This window comes from Balaenoptera physalus, assembly GCF_965194825.1.
Source record: "Balaenoptera physalus genome assembly, chromosome: 6".
Taxonomy (NCBI): Eukaryota; Metazoa; Chordata; class Mammalia; order Artiodactyla; family Balaenopteridae; genus Balaenoptera; species Balaenoptera physalus.
The window spans coordinates 40,603,281-40,620,955 of record NC_138885.1 but is presented as its reverse complement, the minus strand read 5'-3'; the positions used below and the strand labels follow the sequence as shown (position 1 = coordinate 40,620,955).

The window sequence follows — 17,675 nt, the reverse complement described above, 5'->3', positions numbered from 1 at the left end:
TGACTAAACTTTTCTCCTACTTACACACTATTTCCATATGGCAGGATGGCAGAATTTCCCCGGTCATCTCCGTATAAACATGTCTACTGGGCTGTGCTGCCCTTAGATTCTTAGGTTTTCTTTCAAATGCATGTACCCTCAGTTTAGTAGGTAAGATCATTGTTCCTTACTCCCCTTCCCTGATGGATGACAGACTACTGCAACAAAAACTGAACAGTCCCTCCATATTATTTCTGGCTTTACCGGTGATATGCTCTGTAACTTTATCCAAGTCACTCACCCTTCCCATGGACAGGGTCCTTCAGTGGTAAACTGGAGGTTGTTAGTTTCACCAGTTTATATTCAGGAAACACTGAAGTCTGCACTTGAGTGTTCCTATAGATAACTGAAAGAATTATCATTGCTATCGTTGTTGTTTATGACTAATACAGCTGTAGAACTTGAAGATTTAAGATCTCCCTGTGGATTTTACTGTGGCCTCCAGAACCTGAGATTTAATTTTAGAAGAATTAAGTTTCCAGTCTGCTTTACAGGGGTGACTGTGAGAACGTATGCTGACAGACTGTTGTCTTCAGAGGCAAGATCCAGACACACTAAGACAATACCACAGCTTGAACAAGGGGTGACCCTTTCCCATTCATCTTAATGGAGTGTTAAACTTGAAGCCTAATTAGGTCCACTTAAATGCCAACATTATTATACTTTTCTCTGCTTATCTTCATACCAGAAACAATCAACTAATGCACTCATTTAATCTGAGTGCGTGCAACGATCCCATCCAGACACCCTGTCATTTTGATAGCCTGCTTTGCAGTCATAAAAGTACAAGTTTTAAACTTGCACTTTGGTTGTTTTTAATTATCCACATAATTAGATTACTTTCTATTACCTTGAAATTTTAGAGGTGAGACTGTACACACATACATACGATGTTTGTAAGGCATTGGGGCCTGATCACTATTCCCATAATTAGAAACTGGTATCAAACTTGCTCCCAGGATAACAAACTAAGAAGATGTGTTAAATGAAAGATTCCATTCCTGCCCCTCAGAGAAGGCTCACAGCTCTATAGTTTATCCACTGAGTCTGTACCCAAGCTTTCTTCATCCCCTTTCTGATTCATTATTGCTGCCTGGACTCGATTTTCATTTTTAATTCCTACAACAAACCTTGGAAAAAGCAGAATTAAAAATATAAAAATCCACAGTTGCCTTATTTATACCTAAGGGGATCCAGATCTAGGCCTTCAATTCAAAGTCCTTGGTTACCTTGTAAAATATCTCGTAAAAGTGTATTTATTTACTCATGGCTATAAGGGGATTAGTCTGTTTTTCTTTAAGTCTTTGTGTCAAGATGGCATACAAGAAAATTTTTGGAACTTCATCATTCAGGCTGTGGACAAAGACATTGGTGTTGTCTTCAAGACAAAATTTTTCCCCTCTGCCTACATACCCTTACACCTTAGGCCATACCTCATATACCCCAGCACCTGAATGTCTAAGGACATGAGGCTGGGAGAAACATCATCCAAAGGTGTCTGTAATGGACATTGCTAGTGCCCACCTTGGTTTTCCAACCCTCCTAGTCACATAGAAGGCTATGTTTCTCGGCCCCTTTTGCATTTGGGAGGAACTATGACTAATTTTGGCCAATAGATTGAGACAGAAAAGTCACGTTGGGGAGGAAGTACTCAAGAGCCAATGCACAATTCCCAATGCTCTCTTTCTCTGCTTAGACAAACCCCGAAGCCCTATGTTAAGAAAAGTGCCATGAGATGGATCAGCCTGGAATGCTTGGTCCCCACATGGAGAACACCTGTAGAGATACCTGAACCAGCAGAAGGTTTGAATGACTGAAAATAATACTGTTTTTGTTAACCATTAAGGTTTTGGCATTGTTTGTCGCTACATTACCTAGCCCATCTAGTCTAATACAAGGCCTCAGAATTGTTCCAAGCCAAGCCTCACCAGGTGGACAACCATATATAATTGCCATCACTGCCTTTTTCCAGCTTCAAATATAAGAGAGTTAAAATATGAAGATGGAAAAGTCACTCCTGACTGTCCACCAGGCTCTGATTTCACTCCTCACCTTTGATTCCCTTTTGTCTTACACTTTGATCTTGAAAGAAGTGAATTAAGTCACATCACAGACTTCTCTTTTCCATCAAGAAAGAGACTTGGAAGACAGTAGTTGTTCACGATGCTCAGGGCAATTTCCAGGGGTAGAGAATTAACATTCAAAGCCAGGAGAGAGTCAAAGAGGGCTGGAGAAAAATCCCTTAGGTAAACCCCTAAAATTCAGGTTTGCATTATCCAATCAGGCAAGGGGGAGTGGCAAATGCCCATTAGCTGGCTACAGAAATAGGGCACTATCCAGAGAGCCATGGAAGAGGACTGGAAAAACAAAAGTTGCGAATAATCTTTAAAGGGTGGCTTATGTTAATGAAAATATTAAGTTATATCTGAATTGAACTGAGCAGTATTTTTATTGAGTCTTTTAGATGGTACTTGCAAACATCTAAACTTTTAAAACAGTTGCTCTGACAACTCTGAAAGACAAAGAACTAATCTTTATCAAGAATGTGGTTATTGTGTTTACATTAAATCAGGTCACATGGTTCTAAACGCTCTCTGACTTCAGGAGGAGTTTGTTTCCTCCTTACAGACTCTGTAATACAAATTCCCTAGCTGATCCATAGATACTAATGAGCTTCAGCAGTGGCTTAAGAAGGAAAGGGAGCCTTTACTAAGAAAGGAGTGAAAGTATGTGGTGGAGATAAAGGGGGAAGCTACTGCTGGGGAGGAATGAGCAGGTCACATGGTTAAGGAGCCCTGTGAGTTAACTAACTGTAAGGATCTGTTTGGCTGGTACAGAAGACTGCAAGCCAGGAAGACCATGTGCACAGGGGAAGGCACACTCATGTTGGAGTCATTTGGAGTTAGGAAGGCAATTCTCCAACTTGCTAGCTCTGTGATCTTAGGAAAATCAGTCTTCCCATCAGCAAAAAAAGAGATAAAAATACCTACCTCACAGGGTTAGTGTGTGGATTAAAATCTGAATAAGAAAATGCATGACCTGGACATAGATACACTACCAAATGTAAAATACATAGCTAGTGGGAAGCAGCCGCATAGCACAGGGAGATCAGCTCAGTACTTTGTGACCACCTAGAGGGGTGGGATAGGGAGGGTGGGAGGGAGACGCAAGAGGGAGGGGATTTGGGGATATATGTATATGTATAGCTGATTCACTTTATTATACAGAAGAAACTAACACACCATTGTAAAGCAATTATACTCCAATAAAGATGTTAAAAAAAAAAAAAGAAAAAGAAAAGAAAATGCATGACCCACAGAAGGGGAGAAAATATTTGCAAATGAAGCATCCGACAAGGGATTAATCTCCAAAATATACAAACAGCTCATGCAGCTCGATAACAGAAAAACAAACAACCCAATCAAAAAATGGGCAAAAGACCTAAGTAGACATTTCTACAAAGAAGACATAGAGATGGCCAAAAAGCACATGAAAAGATGTTCAACATCACTAATTATTAGAGAAATACAAATAAAAACTACAATGAGGTATCAACTCACAACAGTCAGAATGGCAATCATCAAAAAAATCTACAAACAATAAGTGCTGGAGAGGGTATGGAGAAAAGGGAACCCTCTTGCACTATTGGTGGGAATGTAAATTGGTACAGCCACTATGGAGAATAGTATGGAGGTTCCTCAAAAAAACTAAGAATAGAGCAATCCCACTCCTGGGCATATACCTGGAGAAAACCATAATTTGAAAAGATACATGCACCCCAATGTTCACTGCAGCATTATTTACAATAGCCAGGACATAGAAGCAACCTAAATGTGTCCATCAACAGAGGAATGGATAAAGAAGATGTGGTACATAAACACAATGGAATATTACTCAGCCATAAAAAAAGAACAAAATAATACCATTTGCAGCAATATGGATGGACCTAGAGATTGTCATACTTAGTGAAGTAAGTCAGACAGAGAAGGACAAATATTGCATGATATCACTTATATGTGGAATCTTAAAAAATGGTACAAATGAACTGATTTACAGAACAGAAATAGAGTTAAAAATGTAGAAAACAATCTTATGGTTACCAGGGGGGATGCGGGGGGAGGGATAAATGGGAGATTGGGATCGACATATACACCCTACTATATATAAAATAGGTAACTAATAAGGACCTATTGTATAGCACAGGGAACTCTACTCAATACTCTGTAATGGCCTATATGGGAAAAGAATCTAGAAAACAGTGGATATATGAATATGTATAATGGATTCACTTTGCTGTACAGCAGAAAGTAACACAACATTGTAACTCAACTATACTTCAATAAAAATTTTAAAAATTAAATTAAATTAAATTTTTAAAAAAGAAAATGCATGAAATGTTTCTAGTACACTGACCATACATAGTAAATTTTCAGTTAACACTAACTCATTAGATTTGCCTAATATGTGAATTTAACTGATGTTAATGAAGCCATATGTACACAGCCAATAATAATAATAGTATTACAGGCGAGCCTCCTCAATGATTGTATTTCCCTGAGTGAGAAGAGAAACGTTAAGTCTGACATTTCTTCAGCTGACCTCAATTCCTAAATGGCTCTCATAATGTGAGCATTTCCCAGGCACATGTGAGTGATATAATGAAATTTTTTTAGGATAATTTTCACCATTTGGAATTTTACCCCTAAACACTGCATAAGATGCAACTCTACTGTATTAATACAGTAAGGAATCCTTGTATTCCAATTTGTAAAAGACCACTCACAGTTTTGCTAAGCATAATTTTTATTTATTCTCTTTTTCCACTGTGAAAAGTAACATGTCATTGCAAAGATTATAGCCCTGGGGTCAGCAGACCTGAGTTTCAAATTTTAGCCTCACCATTGACTAGTTACACAAAAACAAGTCCCGAGCCTCTTTGAATTTTTATCTCCCCATCAGTAAAACTGGGATAACCTCAAAGGAATATAGTGAGGATTAAATAAAATAATATCTGCAATGTGCCTAGCAGAATGCAAGCAAAAATATTAACTCTCTTCCCAGCCCATAAATCCTAATAATTCTAATATAAAGTTATCAGAGCATTGAATTACTTGTGTGCATCTATCTCTCACTAGATTATGAGTTGCTTGAAGTCAATGACCAGGATTTTTTATACTTTCTACTCTACATATCTGGAAGGACACGTTAGGAGTTCATCTATGGCAGGAGATACCAAGAGTGATCACTGGTTTCAGAGCACCAATGAAGTAAACAAAACTATATTACTTCCCAGATACTTTAAATAGTCATCTGTAAGCACCATCTCTACTCACTTATCTCAAATTCTCTCCTCTGTGTACTTCAAAAGATATCCATTCCCACCATTTTAACACTGCTTTGGCCAAAGTCATCACTGACATCCATGTTGCCAAACCCAATGCTCTTTTCCTGGTTCTCTTACTCAGCCTCTCAGCACCATTCAGTGCAGTTGACTGCTCTCTTTTTCTTGAAATATTTTCTTCTCCGGGCTTCCATGACATCATGCTCTCATGGCTTTCCTCTGTTCAGTCTCCATTGCTAACCCTTCCTCTTAATAGACTTCTAAACTTTAGAGTGCCCAGCTCATTCCTGGATTTCTCCTCTGTCTACACCTTCTCACTAGTTAGCTCGTTCATTCATTCATTGGATAGTGAGCACCATGCAAATACTAACATATCCCACATCTTTATCTCTAGCCCTGACCATTCCAAAGAAATCCAGACACGTGTAACCAACTGTTACTTGAGGTCTCCACTTGTATGTCATATAAATGTTTCAAAATTCACACAAAGAGAAATTTTGATTCCCTTCCCTCACCCCAACCGACTCCTGCCTCAGGGTTCTCCATCCCAGTAAATAGCACTACTCTCCCTGGAGATCAAGACAATAATCTAACACAAGGCTTCTCAAGCTTTAATGTGTGTATGAGTCACCTGAGGGGTCTTCTAATTCAGCAGGTCTGAGTCATAGCCTATGATTCTGCATTTATAACAAGTTCCAAATGATGGGATGCTGCTAGTCCTCGAATCATGTTATTGAATAGCAAGGACCTTGGAGACAGTTCTTGTTTCCCTAATGCACATCCCCACACACATATCCAAAAAGTCAGCAACACTTAATTGACCACACTTCTTCAGAATCGGATGACTTACCAACTCACAACACCTGGTCAGTGCCTCCATCATCTTTCCCCTATAGTACTATCATGGATTCCCAACTAGTCTCCTGCTTCTGCTTTTCCCCTGTCCTGTAGGATGTTCTGTCCACTGCATCCTTATACCAGTCACACCATATTACCAACAGCCAATGTCTTTTTCCATCACACCTATGACTAAATCACATCAATGACTCTCAAATAGCCCCTGCCTATCATTTGGTATCTCTCACTCTCTGGTCCATGATGCTCCAGCTACACTGATCTTCCATTCCTTAAACTTGCCAAGCTCACTCCCACCTTGAGACTTTTGCACTAGCTGCTCCCTTGCTTGGAAGACTCTTAGCCCTTGATCTTTCAGAAAATACCTGGCTTTTTCTTGTCATTCAACTCACAGCTTAAATGTCATCTCAGAATGACCTTCTTGACCATCCAATCCAAAATAGCTACTCTGTAACCCGTCACTTAATATCAAATCACTGTTTTATTTCTCTGTGTTTTACTTACTGCTATGTGATATTTTTCTGAATTATTCTTTATTTGCCCATGTTCTGTCTCTCTTCCTGCCCCCCTCCTCCCTCTCTTCCTCTCTGTCTCTCCTTCTGTCTCTCTCTCTCTCTCTCTTTCACTCTCTCTCCCCCTTCCTCCCACCCACACTAAGAGGTTAGTCCCACAAAAGCAGGAACTATGTCTATCTTGTTACCAGTTGTAATCCCTACATCTGGGCCAATTCCTGGCATGTATCAATAGTAGGTACTCAATAACTGCTTGATATGTAAGTGGATGAGTAAATGATTGAATGAAAAGTTGAATGAAAAGATGAATGAAAAGTTCTGGAGTGTGCTGCAGAATGAGAAGGAAAATGCAGCTGCGTGGCATCGGGGCCTTCCACTCTGAGCTCAGGATCCTTCTTAACTCCTTCTCTGAGTCCACCTTATTCCACATAATATACTGAAAAGTGACGATAAGCATCTGGTGGTGAGTTATCATCATTTTTCTCATTAAAGGACCTTGTGGTTCACAGTCTTCTGCCACAGGCCCTAGAATGCGGCTTGTTTTAACATAAACCAGCTAATTTATCAAATAAAGAGTAGCCCCTCTGGGCATGGACTTAATTTCCATGATTCTCCACTGATCACTTTCAAGAGCTCTACTTGACTGCACACACATTTATTATTTGGGAGGGGGAGGGGAGGGGTGAGGAGGGAGCTCACTCATAGTGATTTGAATATGTCATTTGACTGGACAATTACAAAGCACATGCATGGAAATAGGGTGGCTCCAGTGGATCACGCAAAGTATGCTTGCCCCAGCCAGCAGTATCTGCATTACCTGGGAGCATGTTAAAAATGCAAATTCTCAGGCTCTGCCCCCGAACTTCTGAATGAAAATCTTGGAATCTGTGCTTTAACGATTCTCCAGATGATTCTGATGCAAGCTAGAATTTGAGAACCACCAATTTAAACCATTCACATATACCACCGTGGGTTTCCATGGCTCAGGAAAGTTGGTGACCTCAAGAATAGTTAGTCTTGGCATTAAATAATGTTTAAAAGAATGACTCACACCTGCCCAAGTTGGGTATTAGCAAACAGATATTCTGGAATGCTTTTGACTAACCTAAGCTTATCCAGGAAACAGGACTCAACCTAGTCCTCCACTCAGCTTTCTTTTACCTTCTATATCATTCTCCTTTGTTGCCTCCAATTTATCTGATACCACTCCAGTTAGACCATCAGTTCTTGGTATTCAAGAAAAGAAGTGACACATGAGCCTTACACTAACCATGCTGAGTAGCTCTCCCACAAACACACACACACATGTACACACATACATGGCACCTATTCAGTTGCTAAAAGAAATTCCAAGTGTGCAGTCATATCTGAACTATGATATGTATTTCACCCAGTTGTTCAATGAACCAAATCTCAGTAACCTCAACATGTATTCAATTCAGACAGATTTAATATTCTTAGCTACATAACCACGGTATCTACCTGCTTTCAGTTTTGATCCTAGAAATATTTCTGTCTCAACCATGACAAGTTTCAAGATGAGAACTTACATAAGTTAGTGATAAGTGAGTTAGTGGTGAGTGAATTAGTTCCCAGCATTGGTGGCTAACATCTATGGAATCACTGTGGACCCATGTTTTATTTTGAAATTTATAACAAAAGCAGATATTGTAGGTTGCTTTGTAGGTCAGTTTCCATGAATTGCTTCAGTCACATGTAGAGACAAAGCCCTTTTTTCTACTACCCACCCCAAGTATGTTTGTTGATTTCTATTAAAATTTCCCAGTTGTCGAAAAGAGAAAACATTAGGATTATGATGTGATGCTATGTTATTAGAGTCATAAACTGAGGATGATATTATCAGAGAAGGTCAAGACGAAGAGAGTGTAGAGGACACTCCAGAAAATCTGAATAAACTACCTGGTTACCGCTTGGTTATATTTGGAGATTGTGCAACTAAGAAAAATGTGTTAGTGAAAAGTGAGAACAATGTTGGAAAGTTGTTGCTTAGGTTGCCCTGATATATTCTAGAATTTCATTGATTCCTGCAGAGATTTTGCCATTTTATCAACAGTATTACACTCCCTATGTTGCAAAAAATTGAAACTCAAGGTAATATTAATCCTGTTCCTCAATGTCAGTATTATGAAAAAAATTCCACTTTACTTTAAATATTGCCATACCATTTTACAATTAGATCAGGCTTGATTACCAAAGCACCTTCATATGTATATAGTACATTGTTGATTTTAATAAACATTATGAATCTGTGAGGAGAACAGACCAAAGATTATTCTCCCTATTTGAAATATCAACATCTGAGAGTCAGAGACGTTAAGTGGCTTAATCAAGACCACAAAGCTAATTTTCAAGAACTCCAGGTCTAGCACTTTTTCTATTATACAATATACACTTGACTACAATTCCCAGACATCCTAGGAAGTGGTCAGAGAAATTTTTGTTCAGTAATGTGATGTTACTTTATTCTGTCCTGACTATGTACTCTTTTTAGCCATAATGCTAAACGACAAATGCTGTTTTAAACACTATATTCGTTAACTGGCATGAGAAATCACCTTCTGAAGATCCAGGCCCATCCCACACTTTGCAATGTTTCTTATCATGCTAATGTAAAATGTTGGGGATGGCAACAGCAGGGAGGAGAGAGAAGGACATTTATTACATGAAGAAACAGCACATATTGATTTTTCTTTCCAATGTAGAGACAGGTAATACAATTTCATTGCCTATTCAATATGAAAATAGGACTTAGTGGAGTTACAGTTTATGATTTGGCCGCTGCGTCAGACTTCCTTTCCAACAATCTCTTCTTCATCTCAGATTCTACCCCAGGACATTAGGTAACCAGATGGCGAGATCTACCCATTTGTGACCAAGTGCAATTGGTCCTGCAGAACAGGAGATGAAGTATATGAAAGAAAATAACGAGCGAGGGTCACTCTTTACAAGGCATTCACCTACAGTAACAGTGGCTGAAGAACGCTGGAGATACATGCCACAGGGGCTGTCCCTCAATAGCACAAAAGAAAAGGCCACACTGCCCCAATAGATGTGGCTAACAGCCCAAAGGTCATGGTAATTTGAGAATGTATTACTTGTGGGAGAGTTTCTTCCAGGCAAGATGTAGTCTCAAAAAGCAGAAGGTGTTAGGTTTGTTGTTCACTTCTTGGGTTATTTCCTTAAAACGAGTGGTGGATGTTGTTGGAGACAGTTCTCCATAGGTCTCTCATTTTCTGCATTTCTGGCAAGGAGAAGCACTTCTTTTGTTTCAGACCATCTGTGCAAGGACAGCTGTATAGTGAACAACATGGAAGCTAAAGGTACTCTCTCCCTCTTAAAGCAGTGGGCCAGCAAGCTGGTTGCCCAGTGTGAAACTTTCAGGTTCCCTAGGTGCTCAGAATCCCTAAGAATTCCCTAAAGATTTCTATCCTTTTACAACTTAACTGCATGTGCAGCTATCACCTCACTCTCTTACGTTACTCAGTAAGAAAGGGGGCTTTAGGGCACCAAATATGCTGCTTGCTGAGTTGTGAATAATAAAATCCTTCATCTCTGACCTAAGTCTCTCTTGCTGACCTGGCCTTGAAATGACCAGGTAAAAATAACAGTGTATAAGAGTTGTGGTCATTCACACTCAGTTTTTCTAGGTGAGTTTGCTAAATTCAGATTGGTGGTGTTGGTCACACTTCCCTGCTAGAAATTAGCACTGGCTTTTACAGTTTATCTTTCCTGTTGCTAACCTGATGAGCTGGTCTTCAATACTGTTGGGCTAAAGAGAGAAAAAATTAATAGAAAGTATTTATGCCAAAACTTTTGTTCAATACTGAAACAATGCCAAGAAATTATCCAATGTTTGCCTGAATGGACAATTAGGTTAAAATAAATTTCATACATAAGTTACTCTGACAGACCTCGACCTCCTATAAAGCACCCCCGACCACAGGAAAACACACATATTTCTGGGAATTCCCAAGGGATGTCTCCCATGTGCTCCATTCCTTCAACGTCTACCATGTTCAACTATATTCTGTCTCTAACTTAAGATTCTTGCCCCTCTGACCACTTAGCTCCACCAACTCTCTTGGTGCAAAACAGTAGTTCTTTACAGGTGGTGATCTTTGTCCCAAGAGATATAACAAGCCTACCAGTATCGACAGTTCAAGTGCTAGGGGCCAAGTTTCCTGAGGGGATCTCGTAGCATGACGGCCACTGCTACTTCTCGTCTTGCACCCTAAGCAGCATAATCCTTTCTGCTCTGATGTCTGTGGTGAAGGGGAGATGGGGTCTCTCCCATTGTGATATGCTCCATGATAACTCAATGTTGCTTGGACAGCAAAATTCTTTCGAGACATGTCCAGACCCGATTTAAATATGAAGCACCACATACAATCTTTCTTCTCATCTTCAGTCACTCATGGATCAAGCTCATAATGCATAGAGATTTCTTCAGTTAGGATCTGTTCTCTCTCAGATTTCTTGAACCCTCTTCACAAAGACTTTTGTGGAGCCAGTCTCCCAATGGACCAGACATGCCTGAATCCCCAGGGGCAGACACACTGGAAAATACTTGCCTCAGGCATCTGCACCCTCTTCAAGTTTGGCTCAAAAGTCATCTTGTCAGGGAGGCCTTTCCTAACTACCCATTAAAAATTGTTTACCTCCATTGCCATCCCAGCTTATCCCCTTTCCTACCTTATTTCACTCTGTTGCACTAATTACTTCCAAATGTATTATAAAATGGATTTCTTGTGTTATTATTCTCTTTCCCTACCAAAATATAAGTTCCAAGAGGGTAAGGGTTTTCATCTCTTTGTCTCACTGATGTGCTTAGAATGGGGCCTAGCACCCAGTTGGTCCTCAATAAATATTTAAAGAATGAGTGACTGAATCCTAGACTCAGGCCACATGTGTGATGTGTTCCTCTCACATAAATTCCACTGGCCGCAGGTTCATTAAACCTGACATCCAGTAAACATACTTTGGCTGAAAAGATAATTGTGAATAATGATGCAGAGAAGACATACCCCACATGAAGGACCAAGTAGCTGGATAAATACCAACGACCCAGTCTCTCCTTCTGGTTGTCTTTCACCTTTGAAATGAGGGCAGAAAGTACAAATACCTTAGCCTCGCTTCTCTATTCTTTGTATGATTAGGCGTTTTTAAATCCATATAGTTCTTATATCCAATAATATAATTCTTTTTAAGCCCTTTCTTTTTCTGTTGCCACTTAAAAGTCCTTCAGAAATGAATTATGACTACTGAAACTTTAATGTGATTCAAGATATGCAGTTAAATGTCATAATGAGCCAAGACAGTTTATGTATGTGTGTTAACTATGGGGGAAATTAGTGAAAATGTGCCCATTTATTACATAGGAGTAACAGGTCAAAATGAAAAAGAAAGTCTTGATTTGAGGTTCACAAATTTATGAGGCAATACTGACAGTAGGTAAATTGCTACAAATTTTCAGGAAAGCATTTAGAATATCTAAAATTCCTTTAAAATATTCATATATTTGAATGCATTTATTACACTTTCAAATATGTATAGAGAAGGATGTTTATGGAAATGTTATTTATAATGAACAAAAATTGCAAATGACCTAAATAGTCAACCATGGAGGAATATTTAAAGAAGTTACATTCTTATTATCCTGTATAATAGAATATTATATAGTCACCTGAAATTGTGATTTTTGAAGACTAGCTAAGGAAACCATTCTCACAACACAATGCTGAACACTAAAAGCTAGGTACACATTGTAAGGCCCACTTTTCAAACAATAAATACATAATATAGCCACCAAAAAATGGTAATGAAATTTGCAAGTATGTTAATGGTGATTACTTCTGTCTTAGTACATTTGAGCTGCTATAACAAAATATCATAGACTGGGTGGCTTATAAACAACTGAAATTTATATTTCACAGTTCTGAAGGCTGGAAGTCTTAGATCAGGGTGACAGGATGGGAGACTGAGGGACCTCTTCCAGGTCATAGACTTCTCGTTGTATCCTCCTGGGGCAGAAGGGACTAGGGAGCTCTGTGCGGCCTCTTTTATGAAAGCATTAATTCCATTCGTATGAGCTCCGTCCTCATGATCTAATCACCTCCCAAAGGCCCCACCTCCTTCAATACCATCACATTGGGCCTTAAAATTTTAATGTATAATGTTGAGGGAGAACACAAATATTCAGATCATAGCAACTTCTGATTGTGGAATTAGAAGTGATTTTACAGGTAACTCCTAATATATCAAAATATTCAGTTGGCAATGGCCACCATGTTTGTAACTGGTGTTGATAGACAGACAAAATATTTTTGTGACAAAAGATTCTGTGACAGTGAAATACATTTAGATAATGATGCAAAATAAATTGAATGTAGCCATAGTAAGAGCTGGCATTTAATGAACTCTGATTTGAATCAGGTACTGTGCTGAACATTTTAATCCCTCTATGAAGTAGGTATCATTATAATATGCTATAGATGAGAAAACTGAAGTTTTTAAAAGATGAAATAACTGTTTCAGTATCACAGGGCATGTCAGGGGCAGTGTGAGATTTGATTCAGAATTTTCCACCTCCGGAGCTTCTGCTTTTAAACCCTATGCTCCATTAAAAACAGTTGAATATGATCCACCATGAGTGAGCTTGTAGTTTACTTTTGGTTGAGACAAAGGATTATTTTCAGGTAGTTTAGCATTCCTGATGGTAATTACTATTCAGATGATTACTATCTTTTAACTCTTGATCAGATCTTCACTGCCTCCCTTGAGGATAAATATTTCATTTTCTTATGGCTGATAAAATATATACAATACTTTGGCTTAGACATTGACCAAAAATAGGGATACTTACAGTTTTAATCAATTGTAATTAAACCTTAATTACAATATAAAGGCTTCTTTCCCTAGAGAAAAAAATCCTTCTAGAAAAGACATTTTTTAAACTAAAACTACAACAAAATATGAAGTCAGAAGACTACAGTTGATTTCCTGATAAATGCAGAAAGTATTAGAAACGTGGCACAGTCAAATTGGTCTTCAAAAAAAACTGACAGTTTCATAGACTCTGCCTCTGAATGAAATATTGGGAACTCTCTTGGCACTTCTCCCAGACATCCAGGTAGAACAGGGGTACACTGATTATTTTAACTACAACAATCTGCTTTTTCACAAACCCACCTCAGGCCCAGCCAAATGGTAAGCTTATCAAACTGCCAGATCAAGAGAAAGACGGTTTTTACCTGAGGAGAGAAACTAAGCAAAATGTGCAGAACTACCTTATAACCTAAGATATTCGCCATTTCATATTTCCTAGAAGAAAATTCTAGACTGAAAAAGAGTTCCTAGAGAGAACTCCAAAATATGCAAAATAAGGAGAGGGAGAGCTTTACAAACTATATTTAATATAAAGCAAAGAAAACAAAATTAAGAATTTTAGCTCAATTTTTAGGAAAGAATAATTTCTAGAAAAAATTCACATATAGAACTATAAACTTAAATCTTAAAGACAATGCTGCCACTTTAGATGGTAAACATTTTAATAATCCCACAACTTAAAACTATCTTAAAAGGACAAGCTCCAGGAATTATCAAAATGTTTATACCAGTCTGTTTTAAGAGATCCATATGTTTAGAACTTGGTGTGTTAAATATGTGTTGTAGTATTCTTTAGATACACTCTAAAAAAGAAAAAGTTCTCATGACTTTTAATCTAGTATTTTGTTAACAGATAACATCCTCAAGTTAAAAAATAAAGAATGTTCCTAAAATAATGTCCCTTCCCCTGAGGTAACCCTTGGAAGGTAGTAGTCAATAACACAATCAGATAACTGGGGTTATTTCAGTTGCTTGCCAAAATATCGCTCATGACTATTAAAGCTGAAAAACACCATTACATCAATGACAGAAAGGGCATGATTGTTCTTATTTCTGGAATTCTTCTGATGTGAGTCAATTCACTGGGTAGGATTTCACTGGAAAATGGCTTTAGGAATATATTAAATAAAGGAAGGACAGAACCAAGCCTTCAAACACAGACATAATGGAAAACCATAGAGTCAGACTTCACCCAGCAGGCAGTGACATAGATCAAATTCAAAGTAAAATTTGTAGCTACAAAAACTCTAATTTTCTGTGCAATTTTGATTTTTATTAATTTAACATTGTTTCTTCTTAACAATCCAAATAAAAACATTTCACCCTCCATATACAAAAATAAAATTGTGATTTTGCTTTTCATTTCAGACCTAGAAACATCAGATTAAAGAAAGAGAAGTAATATGAGACTAGTTTAAATATTGTTTTCATATTTGCCCAAAATCCAAAAGGTACTTAGGAAATTGGATAACTTGGAGATGCAGAAATCATCCATAAGAAAAATGTATGTTCTGATATATTTTTTAAATCCCTAGACTCACAGAACTTTAAACCGAAACTGAATATGCCATCATCGAGAAGGCCTTCTCCCCCTATAACTCCCTCTAGATGGAGATGATGTGATCCAGTTTGTGATTATTGAATCTACCTACTGAAACAGTTCTTCTGTTGGCCTTTTATTATTTTATATGTTTGCTTAGTCTTCCCAACTAACTTAAGCTAAGAAGCTGTCTTTTATCTATCTTATTATTCCCCCAAAGAGTGCAGTAGAGAGCCTCATCCACAGTAAACATTCTCTATTTATTCATTAATTCCAGATAGGTTCAAAAAAAATTTTTTTTTAATTAAGAAGATGAGTTCTCCATGACTAGATAGATGTATTCCCTAGGAAGGGTTAGGACTAGGAAGTTACTTGTTAAATAAATCTAATAAGTATGCTAACAGCTAATATGGTAACATATTATTTACTAATTTTCAAACTTTTTTCTTCATTAAAGAAAACCTTGTTCAGATACCCAACAAACAACATTGAAACTCTTCTGGTTGAAGTAAGTGGAGAGGATTGGGAGAGAAACAGGCAAGAGCAGATGGGGAGAGGTGAAGGCACAGAGGAACTGAAGTCCAACCAGTTGGCTCTCTACCCACCATCCGACAAAGGCCACCAGGGACTTGTAGCCACTCTAGAGCACTGCTTGAAAGCCACTAGTTCAGTCTGTTGTGTAATTTATTTTAATAAAAAGAAAATCTCTGCTTATGCCTCTTGCCAATTCAGCGACAGAAATTAAATCCTGTATTTTCAAAGTGTATTATAAATATGTATTGAATAAATGAACTGACCAAGTGAATGAATACTTATAACCAAACTAAATAAAATTCTTATTATAGTTATCATATTTTCTCTAGTTGACTTGAATGGGATATGAAAGTCTAAATATAATTGGAATTAGAGAAACGAACAAGTAAAAAGTATCAACTAAGACTGAATGCCAGGACTTCCCTGGTGGCGCAGTGGTTAAGAATCTGCATGCCAATGCAGGGGACGTGGGTTCGAGCCCTGGTCCGGGAAGATCCCACATGCTGTGGAGCAACTAAGCCAGTGTGCTACAACTACTGAGCCTGTGCTCTAGAGCCCACGAGCCACAACTACTGAGCCCATGTGCCACAACTATTGAAGCCCGCGCGCCTAGAGCCCGTGCTCCACAACAAGAGAAGCCACCGCAATGAAAAGCCTGAGCCCTGCAACAAAGAGTAGCCCCCGCTCGCTGCAACTAGAGAAAGCCCGAGCGCAGCAACGAAGACCCAACGCAGCCAAAAATAAAATAAAAATTAAAAAAAGAAGACTGAATGCCAACATCTGAAATATTTTTAAGTCATTTTACAAAGTAAAAATTTGTACACACAGCATTCTTTCCTATCTATGGTAATGAAATGGATTCCAGCACATATGTATGTTTCTGTTGTCCTGAATCCATGCCTCCCCCTTTTTTTTTAACAACAGCTCATTTTTGTTTCCTTTCTGGGAGCTTCCCTTTTCCTATGCATCAGGTCTTGGCAATCTGTCTATCAAAATGTCCCACTCAGTCCCTACCAACCCACCTCATGCCAAGCCATGGGGCAGGCACATTACCTCAGCTAGACTAGTCAGATCCTCTGACCCTGAGATATGAAGCTTTCCTGGGACGACAAGATGTAGGAGCAATTGGAGCTTCTCTGCCTACCCCTGGGGCAGTAAGCAGACTCTCCATTAGGTGCTACTACTTGAATCCCTGCAGCTATGCTTGTCCAGAGCTTTCTGAGCCCTGATTCTTCAGCCTCTTCTTTTCTTCTGTGTTATCTTTCCAATAACATCCTTACTTTATTTACTATCTATTTTTCTTTATTTGTTTTTAAGTAAACCAGAGTCCACTTCTGAAACCCCAGAACACTAAGATACAGGGGCCCTAAGCACTGATAACACAGACAGAAATTCACTTAGAGAAGCTTAGATCAAAGTCATTTTCACAGGCCACAGTGAAATAGATTGCAAAGTCTCAGCTTGGTTTACTTGGATTCATCTCAATATTATTAAGTTTTTTGAAAAATAATGCTTATAGTATCCTACAACCCAGTCATACGCAAACTAAAGACCATTGAACTGAGATCAGGAGAACAATTCATTGGGTAGTTTAGGGAAAGTTTATAAATATTTTTTGAATCTCTATTTCCTTATCTATGAAAAGATTAAGTCAAAGTAGATCTATAAAGCCTCCTCTAATTGTGACATCCTATGAATTTTTAAGTTTACAAATATAAAATAACACATACCAACTATTGATTTTTTTTTTTTTTTAGTCTGAAGTAGTTGCTCTGAAAAAGTCCCTGCTCTCTTACTTCAAGGCAATATTTAAATTTGACACCAGACTCACCCAGGATCAGCCTATGCTGTGGTGTGACTTTCCTCCAGAGCTTTGTAGAATCTCTTTTTGTGATGGAAATCAGTGCCACTTTTTCTGTACTCACATTTTCCCTTTTCCGTTCTCCTT

The 17,675-nt window shown here is 38.3% G+C and overlaps 1 long non-coding RNA gene across 11 annotated transcripts in view; it reads right to left on the bottom strand.

The window, feature by feature from the left end:
- LOC309662423 overlaps positions 1 to 17,675 on the bottom strand; it is a 153,393-nt gene that overhangs the window by 27,411 nt on the left and 108,307 nt on the right. For all 11 annotated transcript variants that reach the window (XR_014264649.1, XR_014264650.1, XR_014264651.1 and 8 more), the window contains one exon: positions 1 to 17,675. This exon is cut by the window's left edge and continues 27,411 nt beyond it. This is a non-coding gene — a long non-coding RNA (uncharacterized lncRNA).